The 14,272-nt window shown below is 41.3% G+C and overlaps 1 protein-coding gene across 2 annotated transcripts in view; it reads right to left on the bottom strand.

The window, feature by feature from the left end:
• Window positions 1–13,985, bottom strand: part of LYST (lysosomal trafficking regulator) — an 86,228-nt gene extending 72,243 nt beyond the window's left edge. For both annotated transcript variants that reach the window (XR_012586144.1, XM_074580066.1), the window contains exon 1: window positions 13,858–13,985. The gene's annotated coding sequence lies outside the window, so the exon portion shown is untranslated. The remainder of the gene's footprint in view (window positions 1–13,857) is intronic.
• Between the last annotated feature and the right edge of the window lie 287 nt (window positions 13,986–14,272).

Here is a 14,272-nt window from a genome sequence, read left to right as displayed (position 1 = left end):
ATCTGACATTCACATATGATCTGCCCTCTTCATGCCCATCTTTCTATCATCCTCATAATTCAATCCATATCATGTCTGCGCTTTGGCCCCTTCCTGTACCAGCTCTCCAGGGACTTAGTTTCTATTTGCTGTTGTGGTATAAATCTGTTTCCTGCACTTGAAACTTACATTTTCTCTGGACTTCTTTTCATTTTTATGAAGTTGCTGATCAGCTGAGCATCTTAAAAGTATAGGAATGCCTTGTACTTACTTCAGTGGACTTTAAGCCTTTAAAAGAAAATTCCAAAACTGTTCTTTAAATAATTTAAACAATGGAACTTAAGAGAAGATCAATTTATCAGTCTTGAATACACTAGCTTTATATAGTACTAATGATTAGATGGTATTATCTCTAACATCAGTGCAACTTGGAGAATGAAGAAAGTGCAACAAAAGCTTAGGGTCAGGGTTAGTACTCTGTATATGAGAGTGAACTGGGTCTTTTACTTGGTTATGCTTTCAGCAGTGCATTGCCCAGAAAGGCCTGGAATGCCCAGAAATGCAATAAAAAGTAGTAATCACTATATTAGTAAAGCAGCATTGTAATAAAATACAGTACTAGCCAAATGAAGTCAAAATCCCATAATACTAATGTGAATTACTGCTTTCAGTAACTGTTGTCCAACAGCTACAGCAAGAGTAAAAGAAGGAGAAAGTTTGGTGGTGGTCTCCAGTTCACACAACAGCCCAAATTAGTGCTCTAATAAACTTACCTCCCCACAACCTTTTTTTTTTAATGTTAATTTTGTAGTACTAGCAAAAAAGGAACTACTTAAACCACCTCTATTTGTTGTGAAGTAGAAGTCAATAAATTTCTTCAAATTACTCATTAGTAAATAGTGGTTATCAGTCTAAAATGAACATGCTACCAAGTGCTGTTCATACAGGTGCATAGTCAGGCTTGACTGCCTGAGTAAAACAAAGTGATAATATACCTAAGAAGGTACGCATGACACATACGAGCCACATACAAGCCATAATTTCCTAGAGCTCACTATGTTATCTCCAATAAAAGCAGTCTTGTCTACCAGATTATATGAGCATCTTACTGCACTAAAGGAGTGACAGCCAGTCCCATAAGAAAAATAAACTTATGAGAAGCTATTATACAGATCATGCAAAGAGGAGTAGAGAATGTATAGCTACATTAAGTTAATTTATTTACCTTCCCTAGTTTTCTGTTTAAGGTAAGAGATAAACATTGACCAGGCATAGCATGGCTGCACATCCTTTTGCTGCATTTTTTTAGTAGGTATTAAATTTAACGCTTTGAAAAAATGTAGTTTCTATAAGCCATTGTACAATCTAGTTATTTCTGTTCAAAACTTATAGCCCTTTTACCCATTCTCTAGAATAAAGTATATGGGAATATGAGTCACCACCAGCCAACAGATGCAACATTTACTTTATACAGTATTCACTCCATTTAGCAAATACTTGTCCCTCCCTCATTGCTTGTACTTAGTATTTATGCGCTGGAAAACATACTTGTGACCTCTTCAATGATTTTAACATTAATATGATTATATCAACTGTGATTTTAATCAGATTTACCTTGAGGTTAAACTTTCAATTTAAGCTCAACCTTCTGTTAGCAGAGGACAACAGGCATGATGAAGAGCACTGGCACATTATTAACATTAAGGCACTCCATAATAGGCTTTTTCAGTTGTAGCACAGATTGCTGGGTTTATTACAGAAACTAAATTTATCTTATTAGTAGCAGACACCAAATTTGACTGCCTTCTATTCAAAGAAATTTGTTAACAATAAAACTAAGGGAATGCTACAATTAACTCCGTTGCACAAACTGGGTAAGGAGCAGAACATAAAGCACAGGAGAGTGCAATAGAGAAATATGTGTCTAGCATGGCCTGGAACAAAACTGGAACATATCCTACAGTGCTGCCTTGAGGCCTGTACTTGGTGATGAAATGCAAGTAAAGTCTCAAACTAACATGTCGCCAAAATCAGCATTCTTTCTTTTCTGTCCCTTTGATATCATTCAAAACTTTAAACAGGCTAGAAAAAATATCCAGCTGACATTGCCAAAATAGGCTACACGGCAGGTGCAACACACAAGCCCTTAAGAAAACAGGAACCTGCAATTCAAGTAGAGCATCAACAGAAAGCTTGATACGCTTTGATGCCTTGTTTTACCAATGCAAGGCAATCAGCCAAAAGCATAGCTTATAAAAGGCAGTGAACACTTGCTAAGCATCCAACAGCTCTGATATTCAAAAACAAGAGCAAACAAGAGCAAAAACATGACGCTTCAGGTTTAGTTCACTCTCAAAACAGACATACCAGACAACACTCCAGCTCCATAGAAGATCTCCTCCTTACTCTTCATTTCCAACCCCTTTCTGCTCTGTCCTTTGCTATTATTTATTAACTATTTGGGGTTGAAGAAGCAGACAACCTATTAAGGCACACTAAGGGAGTGTTGCTCCAGCCATTAGGCTGCCCATGAAAAGCAACCTCTTAACATACAGAATTTATCATAAGACTGCAGGTAGACATCAATTTTCTTGGCACAGTTCTACTTCTGACAAAGTCCTTGATTTCATCAAGGAGTTCAGTAGCTAGCTTCTAGTCTTCTGTGTAATCCACTAGATCAATATTATTTCCAAACAAGTAATTTAGAGTCTCTCTCCACAAAATAAAAAAAGTGTAAAGTAAAAATGCTTAGTACTTTTGGATAAAGAACACATGCACTGTACTTTTAGCTAAACGGGGAAAAGTGTGTCAAGTTCACAAAATGGTAAACAAGTGTTGTTTCAATAAACACTGAAAATTATGTTGAGACCTTCAGAGTAGTGGTGTTGCTGTATATACAAGTGTGTTTATGTATGTATAATCTTACTAATGCCACTTTTATGCAAAATCAAAGTATATTTAACTCCTACCTCACCTAGGTGGGATACTCATTTTGCAATACACAAGGTCTGAGAGTCCTGCTTCTACAAGTATCTTAAGCCTCCTATAAGTATGTAGTCTACTTATGTTCTGCTGCTTAGGTATTAAAACAAAAATTAATCCATGAAGCTCAGTGTTTATACAACCTGAAAATTAGAAACTTTCTATCTCTAAGTGGATGTGAAAGCATTGTATCTTACACTGAAAGACAGAATTTTAAGGAATTGTATCATCTGTGCTTTCTGAAAAAATATTCCTTAAAGAAATAAAAATATTCTTTTCATATTGTGTATGGTCAGGAAACACTGACGTGGATGCCTAAACCAGCCACTCCTGTTGCAGAATAGGAATGCCAAGGGAAAAATCAAACAAGATCAGATAAATGCTATGCTAGATTTAGATAAATAAAAGAAACAGGCACTTTCCAAAATACCTATTAAATATAAACAAGTCAGAAAACCTGTAATTAGCAAACATATCCAAGGCTACAAGCACCAAGAGATGCACACGTACAGACAGGTCAACTTCAGAGAGTTTCAGAGATGTCATTCTTCTGATCAAGACCCAGACCTGCGGTGCACCACACCGAATGTGAGGTAAATGAAGAAAAGAAAACCCAAACCCTTCCTTACCTCCAAATTATCATTTGCCATGTATTTTCAGGCCTCAGTGTTTTTTTGACAGTTAGAAATTAAACTCATGGGTAATTTCTTTGGGCACAAAGTTTATTCCAGACTACACTACCCAAACTTGGCCAGTGTATTTTTTCAAAAGTAACTTAAAACGTTTTTGCTAGAGTTTAATCTGGTTCCTGTGATATATTCTGACCTGTAAGTGTTTAAGTCTGCTCTCCCCAACGTGACTATTTCTAGAATCTCACTTTTCTCTAGCATAATTATTGGTAACAGCTCTGAACAAATCATAGAAGGACAACTCAGAAAGGTATAACAGATTAACATATATACAATATTCTTGTTTACATACAACTAAAAAAGTCCCATTTACCCACAATTCAGTTTTCCTGTTCAACAGTTTCTGAAGTGTGATCTTAGGACATTACTTCCACTAAACGAACCCTAATTTATATCCCTAGCATTCCCACTGTGCACTGTCATTTCATTAGTCTGTGTACCTGATAAAGATATGTCAGTCTCAAACATAAAACCTACTAATAGCCCTGAAGTGCATAAGATTGTCCTACAAGGCCAATGGAGACTATCAGCTCAAAACAGCAAGTTTCTAATTTGTTAGCTGCCACTGACTATAAAAGGACTGTAACTAGTAGCAGCACACAGCTGGAAACAAAGGCAAGAACAACGTTAAGATATAATAGACTGCATTAAAGAGGCTGACCAAACAGGGACTACCAAAACCAGAAGAGAGAACTTGGCAAGAAAAGAGCAAGTGATGCAGGATCTGAGTGCCCCTAAAGGAAGCCAGTGCTCACACAAACTAACAGCAGACCTTTCCACTTACAAGCAATGCACCAGAGATCTATAAATAAAGTGGAGCATGTGCAGTTTGTATGATGTTCTAGAGGTCTGTAATTACAAAGGTTAAAGCCATAATCATTATGATTACAATGAATATTCTACTTCTGACACCAATCATGAAGCTACTGGCAAAACCTAGGATTTCAGTAACAGCCCTAGCCTATCAGGGCCTCAGAATTCAGGGAGACAATGCATGGCAAAGTTTGTACTAGAGTATGGTAGAGGCCAAACTGCACATTACTCAAACCTAGCAAACTTCAGAGATTGAGAAGGCTAACATCCCTCTCTTATCCTAGCTCCTCATGAGCGTTAGTTGTCCTCACTCACACCACGTCTGTAACGTTAATACCTTCTGCAACATGGACAACAGCTTTCCATATCTTACATGAATTCCCTAGCCTAATTCTGTATAGCAACTTTACTTAATTTAGTTAATTGGTCTACTTTGTCAGGAGATCCATTTTTAAGAATGTCTCGTTAAGGTCAATTTGGTAACTTTTGATAGAGCTTTATGACGCATCATAAGCTACTGAATCATCCACAGCAGTGAAACACAAACAGCATTTAATCAGCATTTAACTTCAACTACAGCTTCTTGTCCCACTTGATTGTGAAGTATTCACATCATGATTTGTTCTTCATCATTTTAAAGTCCACTTGCAAAAAACTAATTTGTGTTACCTGTTTAATTCATGACAGGACATTTACAAGTCGAGTTTATTTTGTTGCTGTAATTTCAGGATGCTTAAAAAGTGAATTTGTTAAACTTAACATGTATAGCACCAGCAAACGCTATTCATGCTTAATACTTCTTGGAAAGTACTATTACCCTGGGGACTAGAATTAAATGCCAACTGTCTACTTGTACAGCACACAATCAAAAACTTTGACTACATGTACCATCATGTAAGAAAGGGGAAGGGAAAATCTGTTGGCAGAAAAATAGCATGTTTTAATATTTTAGTTTTACACCATCCTAGGTTTTCCACATATAAGTATCTACTTGACATATCTGACCCTTATTTGGAGAAAACATTAGATCAGATTAAGATCTTTATGAGTCTTTAGTGCAATGTTTTAAGAAGTGTTCACTGTAATAATGACTATCCTAATGGAACAGAGCAATGAAATGTCAACTGTGTGCTACAAAGAAGGCACCAGAGATTAGGTAATCAACGCTAGGAAAGTTTTTCTTGCTAAAATTCAGCAGGTTATCAGGTTCTGCCTTGAGCTATGAAGATCTGTATCCCCTTTAAGAGTTAGCAGATTATCAACAATTTCCTCCTTTTGAGTCTGGATGAAATATCATCGAGACAGTTAATGGTGAAGAACCCCACAGGCTAGCTACATATTACACAAGTGCTTTGGGACAGCTTCTCAACTTAACATGGAATTTTATTTAGTCATACAATGTGAAACACCTGTGAATGCATTCTTGTTGAACCTGAAATCAAGTTAAAAGATGAGAGATGATTCATCTACCAGATAAAAAGTACAGCACTAATGAAAGACAGGCTCTCAAACAACCACCCACACTCAAGTAATGCATTAACCCTGTACATATGCTAGACTCAAGTTTATGCGTAGCTTGTGGTCTTATAGTATCCTAAATCAGTAACTACAATATAGTTGTTAGCCACATTAAATCCATTCCAGTTCATTTAAAATTTGCATATTTCAGACCAGTGCATGCATACACAGAGAATAAATATTCCTTAGAATAGGCACGGGGAAAACTGGGGGCCTTCAAAGATAATCACTGCAACATTGACTGTGTTAGAAACAAAAATGCTTGCTATCATGGAAAACAGATAAAATTCACTGAAGAATACCAAGCCGATATCATTACCATGAAAATGCCAGAAAAAAGCTTTGTTAGCAGAGTTGAACACAAGGATCTATTCCAGAACTTATCTGAAGTGCCAGAGAACACCACCTGTAAGAAACACATGGCACCAGAGAAAGAAATTGACAAACGTTCCACCACAAGACAGAATCTATGTAGAAAAGAAGCTATGAAAGAGCAGTAAGTTCTTCCAAAAGAAACCTGAAGGATGAAGATCTTCTGTGAAACATTCAGCAGTAAAAAGGCTGAAATGGCATAGCTCCCAAGTGAGCCTTGTTCTGAACCCTACTCAAAGAGTGCTAACAAGTTCTTACCCAAATTAAAATCTACAGGTAATACTCCTAAATACCTTCTTCAAAGCTTTAGGTTTGATACTTACTCCCAAAACAGACTACAAAGCAAGCCTTGACAGCCATGGTTGCACAGTAATGACTAATGACTAAATCTAAAGATCAAGACTAACCTCCACAGGCTCTGTAGAGTGAAAGGAAAGCAGCAGTCCACTACAGAAGGTAAGTCAGCAGTTGAGGGCCTCTCCAGTCATGACCCTACACAGACCAGCCCTGCAAGACCAGGCAGGCTTTGCAAACACCCTCTTAAATTAAACTGCAGCATGACAGATAGTGTTGTCCACGGTACAACTGGGACAAATGCTGCGGTTGTGATCACACTACAAGTATGCAGACACACTGCATCTACCTGGAGAACATTTTAAACAACAAGTGTTCCACTCATGATCTGGAGGACCATACAAATCTTTTTGTAATTTACAAGAGTACACATTTTGATTGCACCAATACTCAGAGAGATCGAAGAAGCAAGAGTTGCTGAGCAGTTTCTTGAGACACTCTTGCTGAAGGGATATGAATGAGTAAAAGCTGTTTATGAAACTGAAAGCTTAGTAGGTTAGAGGATTAAAACTAGAAAGTAAAGTGCTTAAGATAAATTTTGGCATTGTGTCTAAAGTACCCACTAAGAGCAATTAAATAAGAGGGAAAGGTCAGTGATTGGGATTAAAAAAATAAAGGTCACCAATGGGCAGAACACTAATTCTGCTTCTGGGACTTTAAACTGGTCAGTGAAGTCCGTATTTTCTATTAGTAAACAGACAGCAGGTAGCAATTCTGAAGGTGGTATTTAAAAAAAATCATTTACCTAAACATCTGAGTTTCGTACACTGTTATTCCTATTAAGCTCAGTCTGCCGGCTTCTTTACAAAGTGCCAACAGCCTTGGATGCCTTCGGGAAGCAGACCCTGTACTTCCCCCAGGCTTTACAGCAAAGAGGTGTTTGTTCCAGCTGTGCTGACCCCTCTTGCACTGAGCCGGCCCCAGAAGACCCAGTTAACAATGATGAGAACTACAGGCAAAATGACTCACATAGCATCTCACTTCAGGTAGCTTTTTATCCAGTGGGAATGCAGATAAGGAACAGCTAGGATTTTTATTTTATTCTTGAAGTTTAAACAGCGCTCAAAATTAGTCAAGCAGTATAATCAATAATTATACTTAATTTCACATAATAACGACTAAGAGTATGAAGTTTCCCAGTATACCTATTACTACATAGGCAAATGTTTAAGAAAATCCTGAACCACTGGAGAAAACCCTAAATTCATGCACAATGTAAAAAATATCCAAATTTACATTTAACAAGTCCCCAAACTATAGATGTCTATCACATGTGCACACAGAAACAAGGCTTCACACTGCTGAGAGATAGCTGGGGAGATGAATGGAGTGTGTCAGATGAAGGCTACATACACAGCCAAGTAGTATTTTCAGTAACCAATCATCATATGATAACTTCTTCTGCAAATGCTAAGGATTTAGCAGGACTCCAATACTTCAGTTACAAAGCCAATTTGATTAATTCAGGCTTCTAAAAATAATTTTAGACTAATTAGGAGTGCCTTCTGGAGTTGAAAAGGCCCCACAGAGCATTTCATCTATACATCAGACACAAAGGAAATTCTGCATTCCTTTGATCTTTTGTTAATTGAAACTTACAAATCAAGAGTGAAACTGCACACTCTTCAGTGATTCAAATCTCCCCTTATAATTGAAAGATGCAAGTAATACAAAGATAAATATATACCTCAGGTAGCACACAAACTTTTACAGTTTGGAGCTTTTTTTTTTCTATAGCAAGTCATAAGAATGTTTGCTCTCGATTCTTTGAAATTAGCACTGTTAAACACTCTTGCCTTCCAATAGAAAGAGAACAGCAAAGTGAAAGACTTGCACTCTTTGGTTAATTTTAAGACTATTTCAGTGTCTGTTTGAATTACGGAATCAAAACTGGACAAATTTAGACTCTTCAAATATTATAATGAAAGTATATTGCTGAACTTTTATCAGTTCCTGCAATACAATTATGAACTATCAGGAATGTTTCCTTAAGTCTCAAATATTTTCCTTATTAATTCACTCTTTTCCAGAATTCAGACATTGAGAACTATTCATCCCTTCAGGCTGCTGTTTCTGTTACTCATTCCTTATCTTTTAGTTAATACACTAAAGCCTAACCAAATCAGTTGCTTACTGAGGTTAACAGATCTGGTTGGATGCTTTTTGCCATTTATCCCCTCCCCAAAAAACATAAATCTTCAATAAGTGCCTCCACAATACTAAAGAGGAATAGACGAAGTCAGGCATTTACAGAGATTAAAATGGACAAAGTTAACATCAGTTTTAGTGCTTCCAAAGAAGCCTTGCATTTGGCACTACCTGACAGTAATTCCTTCTGGTATTTCACCTTCCCAGTTTTCTCTTGGGAAAGCAGGTTTTTCCTCTACTGTCACATGTTCGAAGAACCAGGAACTCTCTTCCTCCCACCTCACAATTAGTACTTCATGCTCCCATACTTTTCCATGGAGCATGGTGATGCTTTCAACTGAAATCAAGGAGCTCAACTTTCTTTAAGAAAAGAGGGCAAAGAATGCCTAAACGTGAAGATTAGCTGAGATTGTCAAACAGTTGCTCAACCACTCTAACACAGACACAGTCTAATGGGCACTAGTCTTCCACCACCTTTCGCAAACCATCATTCATCACTTTCACCCTCCACTTCCCACGTTTCAAATTATCCAGAAAGTGCAGAAAATCTCTTTCACAATGTAAGAGTAATTCTCACAGTGCCTCACCTTCACATGGCTCAAAACCCCCATACAAACGCAAGTGCCACTGGGCAAGCCCCAGATGCCTGCAGTGAACTACACAGTCTCAGACGTGCAGGAGACAACCCTTTCAGTGCTTATCCACTGTGTGGCCACTGCAAAATCCCACACACCGTAACAGCCAGCAGTAGTGAGTTATTTATGGAAAAGAGGGCTAAGAAATAAAGTCTGAGAAGCAGAAGAGTGGAAGCCCTGCTCTTCTGTAACACACCAAAACCACAAAATACCTCAGTTACAGAATATGAAAGATGAAACGTGCAGTGGTGACTAAAAAAGCTAGTGGAACTTAAGAGAGGTATCTGTAACAAAGATACAACAGAAGTTTCAGCATTTACAGGTACCAAGATATAGCACCATTCCAGGACTTCACTACATCAATCACAGCATTACATACCCATCCCTTCTTCAACATATGTAAGCTAATGAATTACACAGAATGGTAGGGGTTGGAAGGGACCTTTGCAGATCACCTAGTCCACCGCCCTGTGTTTAACTTTGTTCTGTCTTGCTCTCACACTCTGCATCAGATTTAACCTATATCCTCACACAGAGCAAAACATATTTACTGAAAAAATCACACTGGCAAGACTCATGCTTCTACTCTGATATTTAGTACCAAAAAACCCCAACTTCCCAGAAAAATGGGATTTTAATCAGACCCCAGGCTGCAAACACGAACCATAAAGAGCTAATAGCTTATAACAAGAAAAATCTCAAGACTGTACATAGCATCTTTTTCTCCTTTCCCTTCCCCTTCACAGACTCCAGTATCACCTCTGTACAGAGTGCTTTATCTGGAGGCAAGACATTCCCATGCACTAATCTCAACAGGTCACTGAAAGACAGGTTCAAATGCAAGACCTGAATCTGAGCAGAGGAAAAGAAAATCTGGATCTAGTACCTACCGTGCTGCTTTATTAGTTCTGAAATGACCATGACAACTGAAGCAGACACCCTGTTGAGTCGAAGCAAAAGCCCCCACCTCCTGAGGAGCAGCTAGGGTACAGTTAAACAAGACAGCTCAGCCCACCTGACAACTCATGACTAGCAAGAAGGTGTTTCTGTTCCTCCCCAGCAATTCTTCCCTTTCTCTTCCTTCGGCATTGCGTTCATCCAGTTCCTTCTTGATGTGACTCATCTCCACAGGTTTGTAGAAAATTAGGTTTTTTCAGCTGGATTTTTTTTGTTGTTGTTGTTGAACTGCCATGTTGAGGAATCAGGCAGTTGTCACTGCCAGCAAAGGGAAGAGATCTCCCTCTTCTGCAGCAACAAGCTGCTTGATCAGCTTAGCCAGCTCAGACAAATCAATCCAGGTGACAGAACAGAAGGAACCACAGGTCTCTCCTACCTGATACCAGTCTAAAAAAAGGCATATCATCTCCAGATCAGTGCTATCGCAAGAGCTGATAGCTCTGATGACACCAGCTCAATTACTTGATACTATCTAAAGGCCTATGAATCTTCATCAAGCAATAATTTGCCAGAGTAAATGACATTCTGACAACTGTCTCTGAACTGGAAAAGAAAGAAAGAATCAAAGCAATGCCAGACATATATACATAGAGCCCTCCCTCCACTGCATATTACAGTCCTTCTCCAACATTGTAATTCAGTTTTCCAAACATAAAAGATGACCTTAAAGTTGAATCAACAATATGACATAGTGACACCTCAGGCAACAGACACTACAGTTCTTCACTAAGGAAGCCCACAGAGCCTGACATCTCCTCAAAAAGAATAAAATAGATATTAGCGAGGTCTTGTAGATGATAGTTGTTCACCCCAAAGCGCTTAAATTCACCTGCAGAGGATAAGCAAGTGTGTTCTGGACAGCAAGCACTTCCTGGCGCACCAGAATCCTCTTACAAAATAATCATTTCACCCTACGTTCCCTCTGCTCCCTTCTGCCCACAAAAGACAAGCATCAAAACCGGTTTTGCTTCAGAAATCCTCTACATGCAACATTACTTTATTTGAAACGGGACCACCATAACAATGGCAATATTCTTCAAACATGAAGGGAATTAGACACAAGCTGCAAGGGCATACAACTGTATAGTAATAAGGATGCACCATGGTCTATTGAAGAAATCACTGACAATTAAAATACAGAACTTCCTGAAGTGTTTGTTCATATTTCATAGGATTTGCTTACATTCTTTGAGCTTAACTGTAAAGAGAACTATGTAAGAGCAGCAACTTACTTTTAGTAAGTATTAAGAATATAGTTTCTCTTTTCTAATGCTTACATATTCAGTGTCTCACTTTTCAACAGATCCTATGCTATTGTTCAAGCTGCTTACAGTCTCTTTTCTTATTGTCTTAAACTGCACTAAAAACTGATGTGGAGGCACTTGGAAAAACCTACCAGGGGCTAAGAGAAAGGAAGAAGCAAAAGAAGCATTTAAGAAGAATCTTAATTAAACTGTTACCGACCTAACAGAAAAACTTCTCACAATGAATTAAACATTTTTAATGGAAAGCTGTCTTTGAGTACAGTAAAAAAACTAATGGGGGAAGGAGAGAGGGAAAGCTGGAAAGGAGTGATGTTAAAAAAAAGCTCCTCTTAAGAAATCCGTATACAATCTTACAAACCAACTGATGACTAACTTCCTGAGGTCTCATTTACTAACTCTGGTTTTAGAAGTAAGGCATTAAAGCTACTTGCTCTTAGCTTCCGAGATTCTCTGTCCAATGAGAAAGAAAGAAGAATAAAATTAAAATACTTGAGAAATAGCTCATCTTTTTTTCTTATCTACAGCAATATATGAAAGCATTCTCATTCTTCATTCACTGTATTTTAAACATTCAACAGAAAATGAGAGCCACTAAGCCACAGATTTTTCTAAGGTATCTGAGAGGATACTTTCTTCTTTGCACTATTGGTCTGTGAGCCTACAGTTAAAGGCAAAAAGGGGACTCGGGAGTATTTTCCTGACTCCTTACCACACTGTAGCCCCATAATGATAAAAGCTCCATGCAGACACACTCTCTTGACCAAGCATGCAAATTCAGATCCTTCCTTCAGGAAGGGTTAAGTGTTCCAGACATTTCTTTTCTGGTACATAGCACAAGATTATGATACACATGACTAAAACGAATCTCCTTGATGGTTTTTCTGCCAAAGATTGTCCCACCACCTCACAGGCAACGGTATGATTCTGTTACTGACACAAGATTGTGTCACTAACTCCAAGTGTCCCTAGATTCTTATATTGAAGTCTTACATATGGCACTACAACTAAAAAGGAAAAAAAAAGTCTCCCATGCAGATTTTCTTCTCTAGCCAGTTCCTGTTTATAACCACATTAGATGCTTTTCTGACTCCTAGGCCACCACATTCCATCACCTGATCCTCCTTATGAATTTCTTCAATTGCTCTCCTTCCTCTTATACAAGAAGTTTTATTCTCACTTCCAGTGATGCACCTGCTTCCCCTGCCTCCTCTCTCACTGTATAGGTAAGTAAAAGGCAGCTCTTTAGTTCATTTGGGGATACCAGGTAATGTCCAATTCTTAGATTTATGGGATTTTCCCCCCCCCCCCTCAGAAGAGCATCTTCACACATTCTCCCCACACTCAGGGAATATACAGAAGAGTTCTCATTTCTCCTCTGTCCACTCTTTTTAGTGGATAAAAAAAACCAAGCACAGTTCAGGTGCCGAAGCACGGCGACTGTTGTATTCCACATCCATCGACGTTATCGCGTTTCCGTGAACGGCCCACATTTGCTTTTCTTCGCTCGTTACCTCCTATCATCAACACACGCCTTGTCGCCAACCAGGCGTTGCGCTCCAGCCCCGCACAAACGCCCGGCAAAGCCCGGCCCGCCGGAACGCGGGGCCCGCAGCACCCCGCCGGCAAGGGGGAAGGGGCGGAAAACGACCCGGTACGCGCACACGGAGCACTCGGTGCCGCCTCCCGGTAAGAGGCGGCAGCCGCAGGCTCGAAAGAAGCTCTGCGGGCCACAAACGGCCTCACGCAAACCCACCCAACGCACAGAGCCGGCCCCGCAGAAACACGCGGGCCCTGAGGGCGCAGCCGCCCCTCCCGCCGCCGCGGCCCGGCCCCTACCCCGGGGAGCCCCGGGGCGGGCAGGGCCCCGCCTGCGCCACCGGTGGCCGCTCCTTCCGCCTCCCTCAGCTCTGGCCGCCGCGGCCGCCAGGCTGCCCTCAGCCTACCTCAGCGGGCATCTTCACGCTGCCGGGTGACAGCCCGCCCCGGCCCACGCACCGCGGCTCCCGCCTCCGCCCGCGGCGGGGCTCCCCCTCGCCGAATCCCGCAGCAGGGCCTGTGCCCGCCGAGCTGCCTGCTTGCCTGCCACCCGACCCCGCACCGCCAGGCGGGCCCTCTCCCGCAACCCGGTGGCCGCCCCGCCCTTACCCGCTCCTCGCCCCACCGGAGCCGGCGCGCCCGGCCGCTCCGCTCCGCTCTTATCCCGCTGACAGCGTCCCGGCAGCCCATGGCGGGAGGGCCCGGCCCGGCCCGGCCCCGCCGCGCCCGCCCGCCCCTCGTCGCCCGGGCAACGCAGCGCCCGCCCCAGCCCCGCCTCTCGCCCCGCCTGACTCCGCCGTTCCCGCCGCCACCGGCACCGGCGGGTGGGTGGGTGAGTGGGTGGGCTGCGGGCGGTCTCACGGTGGCCCTCGGCCGCCGCAGCGGGCTGGCCGGGGCGGCGGCGGCGGCGGCAGGGCGCTGCGGGAAGGGCCGCGGTGTGCCTGGGGTCGGGTCGTGACAGCGCCTGCGCCCGCCGGGTGCCACATGGGCAGCCAGGCCGCCCGCCTGCCCGCAGCCCGCCGGC

The sequence above is a fragment of the Larus michahellis genome, chromosome 3 (assembly GCF_964199755.1).
Source record: "Larus michahellis chromosome 3, bLarMic1.1, whole genome shotgun sequence".
Lineage (NCBI taxonomy): Eukaryota > Metazoa > Chordata > Aves > Charadriiformes > Laridae > Larus > Larus michahellis.
Note: the sequence above shows the minus strand (reverse complement) of the source record. Positions and strands in the feature narration are given on the sequence as shown.